Source organism: Gambusia affinis, linkage group LG22 (genome assembly GCF_019740435.1).
Source record: "Gambusia affinis linkage group LG22, SWU_Gaff_1.0, whole genome shotgun sequence".
NCBI classification, from domain to species: Eukaryota; Metazoa; Chordata; class Actinopteri; order Cyprinodontiformes; family Poeciliidae; genus Gambusia; species Gambusia affinis.
Window position 1 is genome coordinate 22,948,569 of NC_057889.1, and position 17,585 is coordinate 22,966,153.

A 17,585-nucleotide genomic window follows, 5' to 3' on the forward strand; every position below is an offset into this window, starting at 1 on the left:
CCAAATATAAAAGGCTACTCGCAACAGAAAAGTCATAATTATATACAATAATGTTCACATAATTATTATAGAAAAATCTAAAATTTGTGTCAACAGTTCTTTAATAAAACATAATGAGCCAAGAGTTACAATAAAAGTTTGTATGTTCAGACCAACAACCCTGAGGTTTGTGACCAGCGTTACTTCTCTAAAACAGAAGTCAAGACTACTTGCTCAAAAGTCCAACACCAATATTGAAACAAAAATCATTTCTAATTTAAAATTCAACAAATGCCTGGAATGTTGCCAGTACTTTTATCTGAAATAACCCAGCTGAGCCAGCTTCAAACAAGATCCCATTCAATGATGATCTCAGCCGTTCTTATAAATCACTAAATGTCTTGAGGTGATTAGTCCTGTGCAAACAAAGTCCCAGCAATACACCAGGGTTCCCATCGTGAAGCAGGCAAGACAGAACAAACCTCCGCTTTCAAGTGTTGATGATCTAGTCAGTCCTCTAAGGCAGGCTGAGCCATAAACTCAGCCGTCCCAGATCTCACACTGATGCACAAGCCCAGGGATAAAGAGGAGCTGGGAGGGAAAAAAACTGGAGGATTTCTGTTCTTATAAATGTTCAGGTCAGCAGAGGGCTTTGACTTGTTTAGAACAGGAGCTATCAGTGAGATGTAATAGATATTATACATGGAGAGATTATCATAAAGAACAATTAATGGTCGTCAACCTTTGGCTTTTGAAGAAGCAGCAGCAGGAGTTTTTCACCTTTTATCATGTAGTAGAAAGATTAGGCCTGAAATGACAACCATCACTCTGATTTGAGGGTTAGTTGAGTGCTTTAAATAGTTTCTGTGATAGCACTTGATTTAAAGGGTGTGCATAAGACTGACATGACACTGTCATACATAACGTAAGGATGACAGTATCTCCATGGATATGTACGACCTTTGTCATTAAATTCTATTCTGTAAAGAATGACACTCTTAATACAATGCAGTTCCTTGAGAATCTCATAACAGCCAATGCCTACTGGTATGTGAGGAATAGTCAAAGGAACTGCAACCTAGGCCACATGATTTCAATGTTCTAGTTGACAACCAAAGTTAGCTCAGGGTTCTTTGAAAAAACAGGTAAGTAAATCGTTCTGATTCCAAAACAATCTTCAAGAAGTCTATACTTCAGTGAAGAGATCTGCATACAAACTATGAAATTACACTAAAATGTATTTTTCATGAGCGACTGGGGTAAAAGGGCTATGATTATCCTTCTTACTCCCCCTCGATTTCAGATCCCCTCTTTTGTTCAGCTTATTTTCTTTTCCTTCAGCCACCAGCCCTCCTGACAGCTCTGGCAGGAGAAGGACGGAGTTTTCCGCTTTACCACTTTCAGGGACGAAAAAGACTCCAAAGCTGAAGCTGAGGGGATTCTGACTTTGGCTACATGAAAGCGCTGTCATTCTCTATTTATTGCTGTGCTGCAGCCTTGTGAAACAAGGCTTTAAAAAAAAAAAAAAGAAGTAATGACATGATTTTATCTTTAATCTTTCTTTACCTTTGTGAGCCGGTAATTGAAAACAGATCCAGGAGGAGGTTGAAAAGCCTGAATGCTGACTGCACAAAACCTCTTCACAAAGCTCTCAAGTGCTTACTCATCATATTTAGCTTTTTTTTTTTTTTTTTTTACCATTTGTAAAGTTCTGACAAGAGATAATATTTAGGAAACAGCAACGTAAGCTGCATGTAGTTGCAGTGTCTGATATGCAGTGTAAACAGTGCCACATAATGACACTGAAGGGTTTTCTCCAGCTGGTTAAAATTGGCTGGATCCTGCAGCTTTCAGCCTGAATGCCAGCCATTTTAACATTCTGATAAGGCGGTGAGCCTGTTTGCCTTTGGGTTTCTAAGAGCTCATCTGCTGGGTGGCCAGCCTGCTGAGGGGGAGAACCCAGCTGGGACTGAAGCTAACTCCCACAGTGACAGCAGACAGGAGGATCTGCAGCCCACAGTAGAGTGAGTGGGAGGCTTTCGGAGAAGAGTTAAGTGCACTAAGCTTATAACTACGTATAACTATGAGCTACAAGCTACCACTTGTAATATGCTTAGCCTCCATTTTTTTAAAATGACGTAGCCTCTTCAGGTGGGTGTTTTCTTTAAATGCTTCCAGTAAATGGGGAAAAATTTGGCATAAGCAAGGTGCAGCTAAGAAATGAGCTAATATGCATTATATGGTCACTAATTTAACCATATAATAGAGAAGTGAAAGATTTTTTAAGATATTTTTTTGGCCCACATTAATTGGCTGTTACCTCTGAGTAAAAGCAAAACATATCAATATAAAATAAAGTCCTGCCTTTAAATTACTGGAAGCATTTAAAGAAAACACCCACCTGAAGAGGCTACATCATTTTTAAAGAATGGTAGTAGTTGTGAGCACCATAAACTGAATATTTTTTTAGGATTAGATGAAGCAACGTATCAAAATCAGTTTTTCTTTACAATGGGTTCAACTGTGTCCCACTGCTCCAGTCCTGCTTGGACATCTTTTACTAATCCAACCTCAAAGTTCTACTAAACTCAAACTGTTTGGCAAATCTGTCCTCTGCCTTCGCTCTTGCCATGTTTCCAGTTAGATCACAAATACATATTTATGACTCAATATTTCCCTATATGCTGGGAAATCTGGTTTTTAATTACCTACATTTACTGTTTCTGCTTCTTTCCACTGACAGTATATGTGTTTATCAGTGCACCCAGCTGAGTTTAGCAGCCGGAAATGTTTACAGAGCCAACAAGGCGTCAAATGAGGTCTCAAAAATCGAACGGCTGTATGACACGGGCAACTAAGTGTTTCTGCAGTTCTCACCACAACTGGCAGTGCATTGAGTGACAAGTACAAACATAGCCGTCCCAGCCCAGCATTCCAGTCTGTCGAGGAGTTCTCCTTTCCCTGCCTCTCCATGCTGCAGGAACGCTCTCAGTCAAAGCCAGTTGATAGAGAGTGAGAGCTTTCTTTGTTGACTGTCCCTGCAGCAACACTTTCTATCTGAGGAGAAAGAACTGCAAAGCAATTACGTTGGCTCTGTTTACCCGGTAGCCTTCCCATCTGGCAAAATGACTGACACCTTACGAGCAAACAATGACACAAACATGTTAAAACATTGCACAAAAGGCCCGACTCTAATACTTGTAATGACTATGACAAGAGGACTTACAGTCCATCATGTAATTACATGTATAAGGGTGAAGTGTTTCAGAATGATTTGTTTGGAAACTGGCTTTTGAGCCAGTCTAGTCTTCTTGAGAAGATAAAAGGTGTCAGCAGGCTTGCACTTGTTGACAAGAGGTCAGTTATAAAAAGCTCAGCACCCGGTCCAACAACGGGCTTATTTACGACACAGACAAACAAGTCAGTCTCTTGAGAAGCAGGCTGAGGTTTAGTAGACGAAGAAAAAAAAATACTGCTACATTTGAGCCAGTTCCTCAGTAGGCTAAAGAAAAAGCAATCTGTAATTTCCCTTCCACTGATCGAGCATTTTCATTCATTCATGTTAGGCGGACAAGCTGCAGTGATCTGTAATTTCCCTTCCACTGATCGAGCATTTTCATTCATTCATGTTAGGCGGACAAGCTGCAGTGAGCAATTTTACAAAGAGAGAGGACAAAGAGCCTGGGAAAGGACAGGTCCTCAGACTAGTGGGACACAGATAATCAAACGCTCCTGTGGCTACAATGTCTCTATCAGTGCCTGGAGAGCTGGACCAAGTCTTTTTATCTTGCACTGACACATATGCACAAAAACGGGAAGAGGGGATTTCAGTATTTTCCAAAGACCGGGTTCATTTCCTTTGTCCTATGAACAGAGCATCTTAAAATTCCTGAATTGCATCCAATTTTTCTCAGAGTTTGGCAGTGTCATAACTCTCTGGGTAATGGACAGTAAAGGAGGAGAAAGCACAGAATCGACTCCTTATTTACCAAGTCCAACTTGCCCCCCTTTGTTCATACTGAAAATAATTAGTGGCTTTCTCTGGAGGTGACATAATGGCACTTAGGTTTATTTTCTTGTCTTAGCATTCTGCTTTTGCTGAGAAGTTGTGTTCTAAATCTGACCATTCAGGAGGAATATGTCTCCATCAACAAGAATTAAACACCAGTAAAAATTGAACAATAGTTTTGTTACCATTCAAATGATGGGTTTTACATGATGTGAATGTATAGATAGATACATGAAAACGCAAGTTCCTTACAAAGCTGTGGACTGATGGGATTTGGACGTTAAGCTGCTGTAGCACTGTCACCTGGACATCAACTTCTAACCCTGACCCTGAGCATCCTGGGGTCAGTTGAGTCTTTATCAGTATAGACTGAGTGTCATGACACTGCCAAAGTCCCTTTCTTCACAAGTCCTCCAGTGAAGAAGGGAATGAGTCCAATGTGTAAATCAAGAACACATTGATCTGGTCCCCTTCTTCACCAGAGGACTTGCTTATTACTGCAAACAAACCTGCAATCTGGCTATTGATTGTTCTCTTCTTGCTGCAAGTACTGGTGAACAAGACACACTTCAAAATCTCTGACTTAGTGGAGCTAATGCTTATCATGGCCACTTACAAACAAGGTGGCCAAATCCAATCCACAATACCAAGAATGAGAACACAGTACTGATTACTTAGCACTTAGCATAATGAATCACATGTCAATGTGTTTGCACTTTATATATATATATATATATATATATATATATATATATATATATATATATATATATATATATATATATATATATGTTTATATGTATAGGAACCCCACATTCACATTACAACAAGCTCATTTGTAAGCTTGGTGATTACAAATGAAAAGAAAAAGTATATACACATTATCTGATTTATATTCAGAGCACTGAATAATTAAGTGTAATTTAAAATACAAAATAAATAACCATTGAGGAAAGACATCTCATATAAACCAGTTCCAGGATAAAAAAGAAAAAAAAAAAAAACATGGACTAAAAGCCATCTCTTGGAGGACCTGAAAACTAACCTCCCTTATTTGCTTACAAGACACAACTCCAATCAAGGTAAAATTGTTTATTGGTGTTGAGCACAAATGAAAAGAACTGGTCAAAGCACAGAAACTGGGATATTAAATTTCCTCTCATTGGTCTCAATATTGCTGTGGACAGGGCTAAAAGTGAATTCAAGTGTGAAACTGTGGGAGATTTTGTTTGTTGTTTGGAGACTGCTGGAGCCAGACTGAGAATGACTAGTGTGGGCTCTTCTTTCTCCCTGGTCTACACATGATGAGTGCCGTCAGGGCCGGGGCCGCCCCCCTTTCTCCCGCCCTCCCGTCCGGCCTGATTATGTGTTAAATCCGCTCGGGCATATGTGGAAGGAATGTGTGCAGAAGAGCTCCAGCCATGGTTGTGGAGACCTGGGCAGAGCAGGATGGGAGATAGCACCCCATTAGAGTGATAAAAGAGGCAGAGGAGGAGAGCAGCTGACAGGACCAACACGCTGGCCCCGCCACTGATGAATGCCAGGTGGAGCGGGTCAAGCATGATAAAGGAAATGGTTTATTTTCTTTTTTTCAAAAAACACTAGCTCTCTGTAAAATGATAACAAAGGCTGGCCTCTGAGGTTCTTATAAGCATCAGCTCTAAACTCAGCTTTGGTTTAATATGCATCCTGTCACCTGTGGCTTCGCAATCTCTGCAGTTATATTTCCTTTGAAGGATTGATCTTAATATTCACATCTGAGCGCTCACAGAGAACCATGTGCTGTTTGTAATGGTTCTGCTTTCCGCATGCCATTTTTCTCCATACCTTATTTTATTATCAAATACATTTTTCTACTAAAGCAATTTGGCCTCAGTTCTAAGTAGTTACATTTACTGTAGACTGTTTTGTCACTGATAGATTTTATTTTTCAGACAGTGACAGGATTCAGATGCTAAATTATGTTATTGATTTAAAAAAAAGTCTGCTTTAAAAAAATATGGTAAAAGAATTACTATGGAATTGCGTGACTGACCGAGTTGTAATTATTTGTACAAAAAGTCCTGGAGATTCCACACCTCCAAATGCCTGAAGATAAACAAAGTACCACGACAGACACAAGTGACCCCAAAATAAAAGCAACAGCAATAAACATCTTTCATAGATGATTAAAAAAAAGTCCAGCTTGTTGTGGCAATGAGAAATGAAATCAACATGTACCAAATGTGTTCAATTTGCCCCACATAAAGGATACCTTACCAACAAGCTCCCATCTTAATGTAAGGCCAAGGATCAGAGTTCCAGCATGACCCTCAATGTAAGAAATCATCCCTTATTTTATTATTAAATTCTGATAACCTTTCACCTTTCAAGTTTGTGTTCAATTTGTCCGCTTGTTGTTTTTTCTTATCTTTTATTCTTCTACATGTAGATTTTGTAAAGGGGTTTAACAAGGTAAAAATAAAAAAAAATCATAAAATTCCATTCACATATTTATAAAGTAGCACCACAAAATCAGTAATTTGATTTTAAACAAAATTATATTTATTTTATTTATAACCTGGTCTTCTGGACTACAACTGCGACAGACTGGCGACCTGTCCAGGGTGACCCCGCCTCTCGCCCGGAACGTCAGCTGGAGATAGGCAACGGCAACCCTCCCGACCCCATTAGGGACAAAGGGTGTATAGAAAATGGATGGATGGATGGATACCATGTGATGTGTATATTATCATCAGAAATTATGCATTCATTTAGCACATTAGCAAAATGGCTGCCCATGTGAAGAAAATACACAAATATGGTCAATTATATTAAATTAATTTGTTATCCCAGCAATGAACAGAAGTTTAGAGTTAAGTGACCTTAATGCTTTAGAATTTTTCTACATGTCCAAAGCATTTGTTGCAGCCTTGCTTAGCTAAGCTGGACAGAAGGGAGGAAATACAGGGACAGTAAACAGGGAAATTTCTTAATAGCAATTTAGTGGAGTTGGCAAACATATGGTAAAATTTAACATAAAATGTGCAGTTAGAACTTTATCAGCACTGCATCGAGTAAACTGAATAATTGGTAATTATTGTGGATTGAAATTGCATGGCTAATACATATTTAGTGGTCACCTCAATATATTTATTACAATAACATTAAAATAAGGTCCATTATTAGTCACATATCTCTTATATGAAAGGTTTTTAATGTAGACCAATATTGACTATTAAGTGGCAATGCACATGTGCTGTTTTCCTCATTAAAAAAATGTTGAGACCCATAGAGGTCAAACCAAAATGTAAATGTTTAGATGTGACTTTGGTTCAGTCTCACTTTTCTAATCTCTGCTACACCTTTACAAAAGTGATAGGATCTAAATAAAAACAACTTTTCTTTACTCATAAACATTGGTTTTATTGTACTGTCCCTCAGTACAAATTTTGCATTATTCAAATTTGTTACGTTGCTCTATTTTAAAACTTTTTTGGTTTTTCCATGTCCTAGATGACTATTGAAAACCTACAATAGGTAGAAATAATGAATATCTGGGAAGTATCAAAGCTTAAATTTTGCCTCAAACCAGCCGTGTTTTCTAGAAAAAAATATTCAGATTTTATTTCATGCTTTAAAAAGCTATATGTTGAAGATGTTAAGAAATGAAGGCATATTTTCTTTTTTTCAATCTATTACCAGCTGCTCTGCTTTCTCTCTCCTCTGCTCTCAGCTCCCACACAGTGAGCTGTCAGCCACTCAAAAGGCTCAGCCCCTCCCTCCTGTTTCAGACTCCTCTCATTAACGTAAGAGTTAGAGAGCTAAATATGATTAAAATTCTTGCTACTTTCAATTAAAAGAAAGCTCAACTCTCTCAAAGCAATAGCCAGGTTTACTGGTTTTGATTTCCAAGCAATAACAAGGCAGTTTATTGTGATTCAGCTAAAGAAATGGAACAACAAACTGCAGTCTAATTTTTATTATTAATGTGTTTCTTAGCAGTGAAAGAAAATAAAATGTGTTACATATCTTTTGCTGTAAGTATTTAATTACAGAAAGTTTTTTTTATTATTATTATTTTTCTTTGTGCTGCCGAGCCACAGATTGCTCCTCAGTTCAGACGCTCTAACTAAGCCTGGGGTTCTATTGTTGCTCCTCCTACACATTGGGCTAAATCATTGTTCTGACAGTGGCAGGGAGGACCTAAAAGCTCACCCTTACTTTTTTTCTTAGATGAATGGCAGATTTACTTAATTCTTTGTTTCTCATGTTAATATTGTTTACATACAAAAGTTTTTTTTATTATTTATTTGGGAGGAGGGATGGAGGTGGGGGGAGATTCTACACTTTTTCAAGATTTGGGGTGAGTGAGCCTCCCAACACCCAAATCCCCTGGGATCTGCAACAACGACTGGAGATAAAATTGTGTCAAGTGAAGAGGATAGTTAGACGTTTGTCTATAGAAACATAAAGTATGATATAGTGATGAGCAGTCATGTTTGTATGAATGCAAATGTGTACCAAGAAAATGAAATGCAAGAGTTTGCATCCATGCTTCTCTAAGAGTTGTTTTTTTTCGGGGCCTTGTTTTAAGTAGTTACTTTACCCTTGAGCCCAAAATGTATTCCATCTTGGGACTACCTGACACATCACTAGGTGAGTGGGAGTAACAGGGGTTAGTGAAGGCCTGGCAGCTCAATTCTTCTCCCCTTGGCAGGTTCATCTGTTGTCTAAACACAAGCAGTCGTGTAAGATAACCTGGTGTGAGAGCAAATTTAATCATTCACTCCTTGCAAAAAAAAACCCAATTCACCTTTAAACTCATCTGATGGCTTCTATCACAGTGGGATCCACTGCTAAGACCGTCATAAGCATTCTCTGTCATCTGTTTCAAAAAGCCCCACGTCTAGCTGGATGCTCTGACAAGCATGAAATGCCTTTTAAAATCCCAACTCCTATTTTATGTTTTTCAGCTTCACTTTCAAGGCGTGCGATTAGAACCATGACCGGGTGTTCTGACTATACGGAGGGATGTCAATAGCTCACACAGAGCTTATTTCTTATGCATTAATGTTGCCCTGGGCCTGCTTGCATTGCTCTGATTAGATGTGACTTATGTTCTTTGCCTCAATAAATAGCAGGCCTCAGTGTGGACATTCATCAGGCTCTGTTTACTGGTCTTTTATGCATGCTGAACTATGGCTGCATCTCTTTTATGGACTAAAGCCTGTAGTGTTTTCCCCTCCGATGTAGGAGCCTCTACATCTTGTGAGTAATTTAGAGCAATACAGACATGCAAACCTGTGAGAATCCAGGCTGGGTGTATTTCTCCTTCTAAATCAATGAAACACTCAACTCATGTCACTGAATGGCCAGTATTAAAACTTTTAGAACAGTTTATGTGTACCTTGAAGGATGAATATTTATTAAACCAAATGCATTTACTAGCATTTTAACCAATATGGCGATGCTAAAATATGTGTTAGCTAGTATTTTTTTTGTTATAACATAAATATACATGAAATAATTTTTAAAAATCACTATCATAAATGTGCTTAAATTAAAAATCATTGTACATGTAATTAGACAACTAGTACTGCTTGTCTACTTGTCATTCAGACAACAAAACTCTTTCTGTATTTGCTAAGCAGCTTTTTGATATTTTGACAGTTTATCTCAGGTGATTAGTTGGAAGTCTCGAGATTGTAAAGCCATCCATTAGTTTAGATCAGGCCTAAAAAATCCAACCTGACCACAGGAGACCAAAATACTTCTGAAGGCAAAATGGCAAAATCTGTAATTTAATTTAAAAACTTGAGATGTGATATTTTAACCTGTTTTTAATAACCTGACTTACTTTTCTACTTGGTTTTTGTGAGTAAATTTCTTTCTGGGGCTTGAATTGTATGGATCATTAGTTATAATCCTTGGCCTACTACTATCTCCACACCAAAAATGTAAGAAGCATTTCAGGCTCACAAAACACATCAAAACACAGAAAGCTCAGACTCTTTGCTAATTTATTGCCCATGTTACAGAGATCATGTTTCAAACACCAAATTTTCTCATCAACAATTCCCCCCGGTTTGGAGGAACAAGAGAAGCAAGGTCACAGTGTCCATGAAACCATAAACAGAATAAAAAGGAAGCCTTGAAACTTGCAAGAAACGGCTTAAGACTGAGTTGGCATTATGCTGGATCCTCTCCCCAACCCTACTCATACGGGAGAAGACTCTGTCTGTCTGCCGAGTTCCGCACGTCCACACAACCAGGCCATTCATCCGAGGTACCTGTGCTTAGCAGGAGATAAGTAGCTTTCTGTGTGAAACAATGAGAAGATTAGCATTCCCTTACACTGTGTTGGAGGGCACCAAGCTTTGCCCTCTAAGAAGGGAAAACCCAAAGGAAGCACCGGCTCGGATGTACACAGCAAAGATCAAAGCCACACTCTGATTAAGTTCTACTGAAAATTAAACCAATTCTGCTATGGTTTGGGTAAAACTAATACAATAGCCAGTTCTTAAATGAGGAAAAAGTTTGACTAGCTTCCCAAAGAAAACATATTTATGCTTGTTTCAAATTTTGTGACAGTTCAATTTAGCATCATGACCCTAAATTGACTCCAGGATGTCAGATTATTCAGAGTATTTACATACATACTTCACCCAGAAAGGATCAGATTATTGACTCCAACTAATTAGATAAACTAATTTAATCTTTACTCTTAACAGATGCAGCTGTAAATGTGTTGATCTTATTTTCTGTTGTTTGGAGCAACAGACAGTTTATCCTGCTGATCTTGATTATTTAAAAATTCCTCCTTACAATCATCTGTGAAACTGCAGGTGATTCTTGCTCACTTTCATTTTATCTGCCAGGAGGTAATTATCTCAGAACAGACATGCAGAAATGTACTTTTTAACTTAAAATAAGAGGAAGACCATAAAGTGAATGTTGTTAAAGAAACATATCTGTTGTGGTTAAAAGGGAGATACAAAAGAAGGAATATAATCTCAAAAACATTTGGCACAAATGCCAAAGACCAAACTTAAACACCTGTCTTCTCTCTCCTTCAACTCCTGCTTGGATTTGAATGTAGAAAATGAAATGAAATGCAGTGAAATGATGGCCTTTCTCTCTGGCTCTGCTGTCTCATGAATCTGTATACTGTCTTCCTAAGAGGACCTTGCTTTTTTGATCTTCTGTGAGCTTTTTCAAATGGCTTCTCAGTGACATGGAAAATACCCCTGCCTAATCGTCTTTTGTTTAGTTCATTTAACTCACATGACAACAGGAGAGTGGGCCCTTAGGGGTAACCGGGCAGATGCCTTTAATGGATGACATGGCTTAAAAAAGGAGTTGTGCTGACAGACACTGGAAGACAAGTGAACTCTCCATTATGGGAATGAAAGCACAGGATCCACAAGTGTGACAATCCCAAAGCACCCTGCAGCCCAAGCAAAACCGCTGCTAAAAATGTCCCCAGTCAGCAACTGGGCATTATCTCTGGATTGTTCCTGTGCCTGCCAGCCCTCCTGACCTTGATGCAGCCTGTGTTAGTCTGGCCAACCCATCACAGATGCAACAAAAAGAGTTAGAACAATGTCAAGCAAGCTCATCCTTGCAAACTCATATGTTTGGTTGGAACATGCAAGACACACACAATGACTGAGAATCAAATGTAAGACCTTCTTGCTAAATGGCAACAGTGCAAATAAACTACAACTAGATGCATCTTAGAGCAAACCATAGGACTGTGGGATAAAACAATAACAATAGCTAATGACTGCAATAGACAAATGATCAGCATCAACAAAAATTTCATCCAATAAAATGTTGATAATTTCACTGCTCTACAACTCATCCATCCATCCATTTTCTTCTGCTTATCCGGGGTCGGGTCGCGGGGGTAGCAGCTTCAGAAGGGAGGCCCAGACTTCCCTCTCCCCAGCCACTTCTTCCAGCTCCTACGGAGGAATCCCAAGGCGTTCTCAGCCAACCGAGAGACATAGTCCCTCCAGCGTGTCCTGGGTCTTCCCCGGGGCCTCCTCCTGGAACACCTCACCAGGGAGGCATCCAGGAGGCCTCCCTGGTGAGGTGGATGCCTCAACTGGCTCCTCTCGACGTGAAGGAGCAGCGGCTCTACTCTGAGTCCCTCCCGGATGACTGAGCTTCTCACCCTATCTCTAAGGAAGAGCCAAGACACCCTACAGAGAAAACCCGTTTCGGTCGCTTGTATCCGTAATCTCGTTCTTTCGGTCATGACTCAAACCTCATGACCATAGATGAGGGTGGGAACATAGATCGACCAGTAAATGGAGAGCTTCGCTTTTTGGCTCAGCTTTCTCTTCACAACGACAAACCGGTACAGTGCCTGCTTGATGGCAGATGGTGCGCCAATCCGCCTGTCGATCTCCCGCTCCCTTCTTCCCCCATTCGTGAACAAGATCCCGAGATACTTGAACTCTTCCACTTGGGGCAGGACACCCCCCGACCCAGAGAAGGCACTCTACAGTTTTCCGGCTCAAGACCATGGCCTCAGATTTGGAGGCACTGATCGCCATCCCAGCCGCTTCACACTCGGCTGCGAACCGCTCCAGCGAGAGCTGCAGATCACGACCTGATGAAGCCAAAAGGAACACATCATCCGCAAAAAGCAGAAATGCAATCCTAAGGCCACCAAAACGGGTCCCTTCTACACCTTGGCTGGTCTAGAATTTCTGTCCATAAAAGTAATTAACAGAATCAGTGACAAAGGGCAGCCCTGGCGGAGTCCAACTCTCATCGAAAACAAGCCCGACTTACTGCCGACAATGTGGACCAGACTCTGACACCGGTCATACAGGGACCTGACAGCCCGTATCAAGGAGCCCGGTACCCCATACTCCCGGAGAACCCTCCACAGGGCTCCCTGAGGGACACGGTTGAACGCCTTCGCCAAGTCCACAAAACACATGTAGACTGGTTGGGCGAACTCCCATGCACCCTCCAGGACCCTGCTGAGGGTGTAGAGCTGGTCCAGTGTTCCACGGTCAGGACAAAAACCACACTGCTTTTCCTGAATCCGAGGTTCAACAATCTAACAGACCCTCCTCTCCAGAACCCCCGAATAGACCTTGCCATGGAGGCTTAAGAGTGTGACCCCCCCTGAAATTGGAGAACACCCTCCGATCCCCCTTTTTGAACAGGGTGACCACCAACCCAGTCTGCCAATCCAGGGGAACTGCCCCCGATGTCCATGCGATATTGAAGAACAACACAGTAATGTTATTGCAGTCATTAGCTATTGTTATTGTTTTATCCCACAGTTATATGGTTTGCTCTAAGATGCATCTAGTTGTAGGGTTGTGTTAGCCAACACAACCCTACAACATCCAGAGCCTTAAGGAACTCTGGACAGATCTCATCCGCCCCCGGGGCCCTGCCACCGAGGAGCTTTTTGACCACCTCGGCGACCTCGACCCCAGAGATTGCAGAACCCAGAGTCCCCAGGCTCAGCTTCCACAATAGAAGGCATGTTGGTGGGATTGAGGAGGTCTTCGAAGTACTCTGCCCACAACATCCCGAGCTGAGGTCAGCAGCACACCATCCCCACTGTAGACAGTGTTGCTGCTGTACTGCTTCCCCCTCCCCCCCCCCCCGAGATGCCGGATGGTGGACCAGAATCGCCTCGAAGCCGTACAGAAGTCTTTCTCCATGGCCTCTCCAAAGTCCTCCCACGCCCGAGTTTTTGCCTCAGCAACCACCCGAGCCGTATGCCGCTTCGCCCGCCGGTACCCTTCAGCTGTTTGATGAAGGGTACCAAAATGGCCTGATGGCTTCCCTCACCGAAGGTGTCCACCCAACATTCGAGGGTTGCCACCACAACAGGCACCGACAACCTTGCGGCCACAGCTCAGATGAGCCGCCTCGACAATGGAGGGACGGAACACGGTCCACTCAGACTCCATGTCCCCCACCCCCCCGGGACGTGTTCGAAGGTCTGCTGGAGATGGGAGTTAGAGCTCCGCCTCACAGGGGATTCCGCCAGACGTTTCCAGCAGACCCTCACAACACGTTTGGGCCTGCCAGGTCTGACCGGCATCCTCCCCCACCAGCGGAGCCAACTCACCACCAGGTAGTGGTCAGTGGACAGAACCGCACCTCTCTTCACCCGAGTGTCCAAGACATACGGCCACAGATCCGATGAAACGATGACAAAGTCGATCATCGAACTGCGGCCTAGGGTGTCCTGGTTCCAAGTGCACATATGGACACCTTTATGTTTGAACATGGTGTTCGTTATGGACAATCCATGACGAGCACAGAAGTCCAACAACAGAACACCACTCAAGTTCAGATCGGGGGGGCCGTTCCTCCCAACCACGCCCCTCCAGGCCTCACTGTCATTGCCCACGTGAGCGTTGAAGTCCCCCAGCAGAACAAGGGGGAGGAGCACTCTTGTTAGGGACTCCAAAAAGGGTGAGTAATCTGAACTGTTGTTTGGCCCGTAAGCACAAACGACAGTCAGGACCCGTCCCCCCACCCGTAGGCGGAGGGAGGCTACCCTCTCATTTACCGGGCTAAACCCCAACGTACAGGCGCCGAGATGGGGAGCAACAAGTATGCCCACTCCTGGCCAACACCTCTCACCTTGGGCAACTCCAGAGTGGAAGTATGTCCAGCCCCTCTCAAGGAGACTGGTTCCAGAACCAGAGCCATGAGACCGACCTCAAAGCATTATGGAGGATGTAGGGAATGGCAAGGCTTTAGCCGCTCAACCCCTCATAGCCCAGGTAAACAAGGATGGTGGCTCTTTGGTTGCCTAGCAACAAACTGCTGAGTAAATGCCTAACATTAGTGCACTCTTCACTCTCCAGAGGTCTGTGTGAACTTGAATCCGATTCTATCCGGACATCCACTGGACACTCCCCCCACAGAGAGAAGGTTTTTGTGACCACAGATGAGTACTTTGTGATGAACTGGCTTATACAGGAAAAAGCAATCACATCAAACTGTATTGTGTGCGTCACCAAACTGATAATGTTCAGAGTCAGTGGAACCGGTCGCAAGGACCAGTACTGCGACTGCTGCTCTTGGTGCAGCACCGACGACTGTGTGGTGGTGGGCATGGTGGAGAAGAAACGGGGCTAGGAACTCAACAAACTCATCTGAATTGCTTGTATCAATTACAGTTGTGGGAAATGAAGGAATTCGTCAAGAGAAGTGTTGGCAAGCCGTAAACTCGACTATTAATTCTCAAGTATCGCCAGATAGCTGCACAGTCAGTGAGGTTCATGGAATACACACAGTATGTGTGAGAAGTTTCATTTTTTTCTTTTTTTTATGCCTAAAACTAATAGGCAGTTAAACTAATAATGATAAAAACAGGATGGAGTAAAAGGAGGGAATACATACAACAGCTCAAGGGGAAATTGTAAAGAAAAGACAAAACCAGTTTGGCAGCATTTTTTTATATATTTAAAACAAAAAAACCAATCATTAAAAATTAATATTGACAGATATGAAATACTTATGTCTTTTTACGTTTTTCTGCCATATCGCCCAGTCCTACTTTGCATGATTCATAATTATTCTCATGCTTGGTTATTATTAAACAGTAGTACTGGTGTTGGGAAGAAATTCTGACAGAAGCAGCTGCTTTTTCTGCAATAAAACCACCTTGACACTTTTTAAGTTCTGCTTCCACCTCTCTGAATGTTGATGGAGAAGAAACTGTGCAGTTATGTAATAAGTTATTGATTTTCCTCTTAAAGAAAGATTGAAGCACAGAGCCAGGGGTCTGAGGTTTCCCAAAAGTGCAGCTCCACTGACAACCCAGCGCTCCCTGCTGCTTCTTGAGGTAGCGAGACCCCAGGGCCCCCCTCACATATCACTTTCACCTTCATGCCACAGGGACACAACACAGAACACCAAAGCCATTGTCTTCTGACATGGAGTTCGCCTGTCTGATCACATCCCTCTCAAGAAGCCAGCAGGCAACCAATTACAAAAAAGACATCTGTGCCACAGTTTGGATAGCTAAAAAGGGCAAAAGCTTAGAATGGCAAGAGGTTTGAAAGCAGGGATCGATGGAGATGTCTGAACCTGTTAGTGCAAGAGGAGATGAGAGCCTCTGCACTGCAGGGAGGGCTCCTTTGTCATGCAGGGGGGAGGGGCACAGAGAGGTGACTCCTCTGGTGATCAGGGGTCAACTGCTGCGATCATCCATCTTCTTCTTGACAGTGTCCTGTCAACCAATGCGCTCACATTACTAAACACAACCGGCAGGCCTCCATTGTGTTCCTGTGCCGGTCTGCAGCCATGTGTAAACGAAGGTAATATTCACCGACCCCTGCATGGTCTAATGTGAACCTTGGCGTCACCTTGGAAATAACATTATCTGATATAAAGTCACAAAGGTCTCCTTTTCTGGGGCTTACAAAGTATAGCTAACCATCTGGCTTTGTGTGAGAATGAGGAATTTTTTTTTTGGAATCTCTCCCTTCACGTGATGTGGCGTAGGGTCTCCAATTAGGCCTGGCAGGTCAGATTCCAAGCCTTGCTAAATTTAAAATAGTCATGTCCAATTCACATTTGAAAAGAAGTCTTAGGCTGAAATGCATACCCCATCACAAAGAAAATGATGTTTGACTTTCAATAAAGATCAGAAATTTGATGACTGTCTTAATTTTAGATTTTCTCTCCAAATGCTTTATGAAAAAGAGTAATGTCTCTCAGTTTATTTCAAATGTGCTAGCTTGCAATGTTGCTCAGTTCTACAAATGAGTCTGGTGAATGAAGACGTCTAAGAAGCCTGACAGTCATCCGTCACGTAAATGTACTCAACAAGAAAAAAAACCTAATTGAAACCACAGCACAGCTAACAGGAATCAACTAAAATGTGTAAGAATCAAAAATCACAGAAAAATTCCAGAAAGTACAAACTTATACTAAAAGCCAGCTCTTCATCTATAACTGGTCCCAAAGGTCTTGCAAAAAAACTATTTTCACCTTCTTATCAGTTTCAAGATTCTGATTATGATATCAATGTATGAGATAAATGTTTGAAGAATAAAAAGGGGAGAGAATATTGGTGGATAAGAAGACATGTCTGCATGTTTGTTCTGTACTGACAAAATGAAAGTCAGAAAATCTCAGGGAAACAAAATTCCCATTGATCAACATGAGTCAGAATTTTTCCATCAAAACTGCTGTAAGTTTCTCATTATCAGTCCCTTAACATGCTTACATTAAACTTCTCTTAATCACACTTTGGTTCATAAAACAGATGACACAGAGTTGATGAAACACCTCTAGGAAATGTTGGGCAGTGCTGCTTTATCTTCACTCACAATAATTAGATATGATTCATGAGGCCAGAGCACAACAGACAGGATTGTGCCTGTAAAGAGAGACTTCAAACATCTGCATGTGAACATCCAATAAATGTTGGAACTTGGTTGAGACATCTACTCAATTTTTCCATGAAACAAATTGCATCGCCATTTTCAGCCTAGACATCTGTTTTATCCATAACCTCAACCAGAACCATCCTCCATGGATTTAAGCCACTCCTGTTAATGTCCTTTATCGGTCCAATCATTTACATGTTTTACTCATTTATTTGTTCATT

The 17,585-nt window shown here is 41.7% G+C and overlaps 1 protein-coding gene across 2 annotated transcripts in view; it reads right to left on the minus strand.

Moving 5' to 3' along the window:
* The window catches only part of epha7 (eph receptor A7), a 126,048-nt gene that overhangs the window by 100,234 nt on the left and 8,229 nt on the right, over positions 1-17,585 (minus strand). The gene's annotated exons all lie outside the window — the stretch shown is intronic.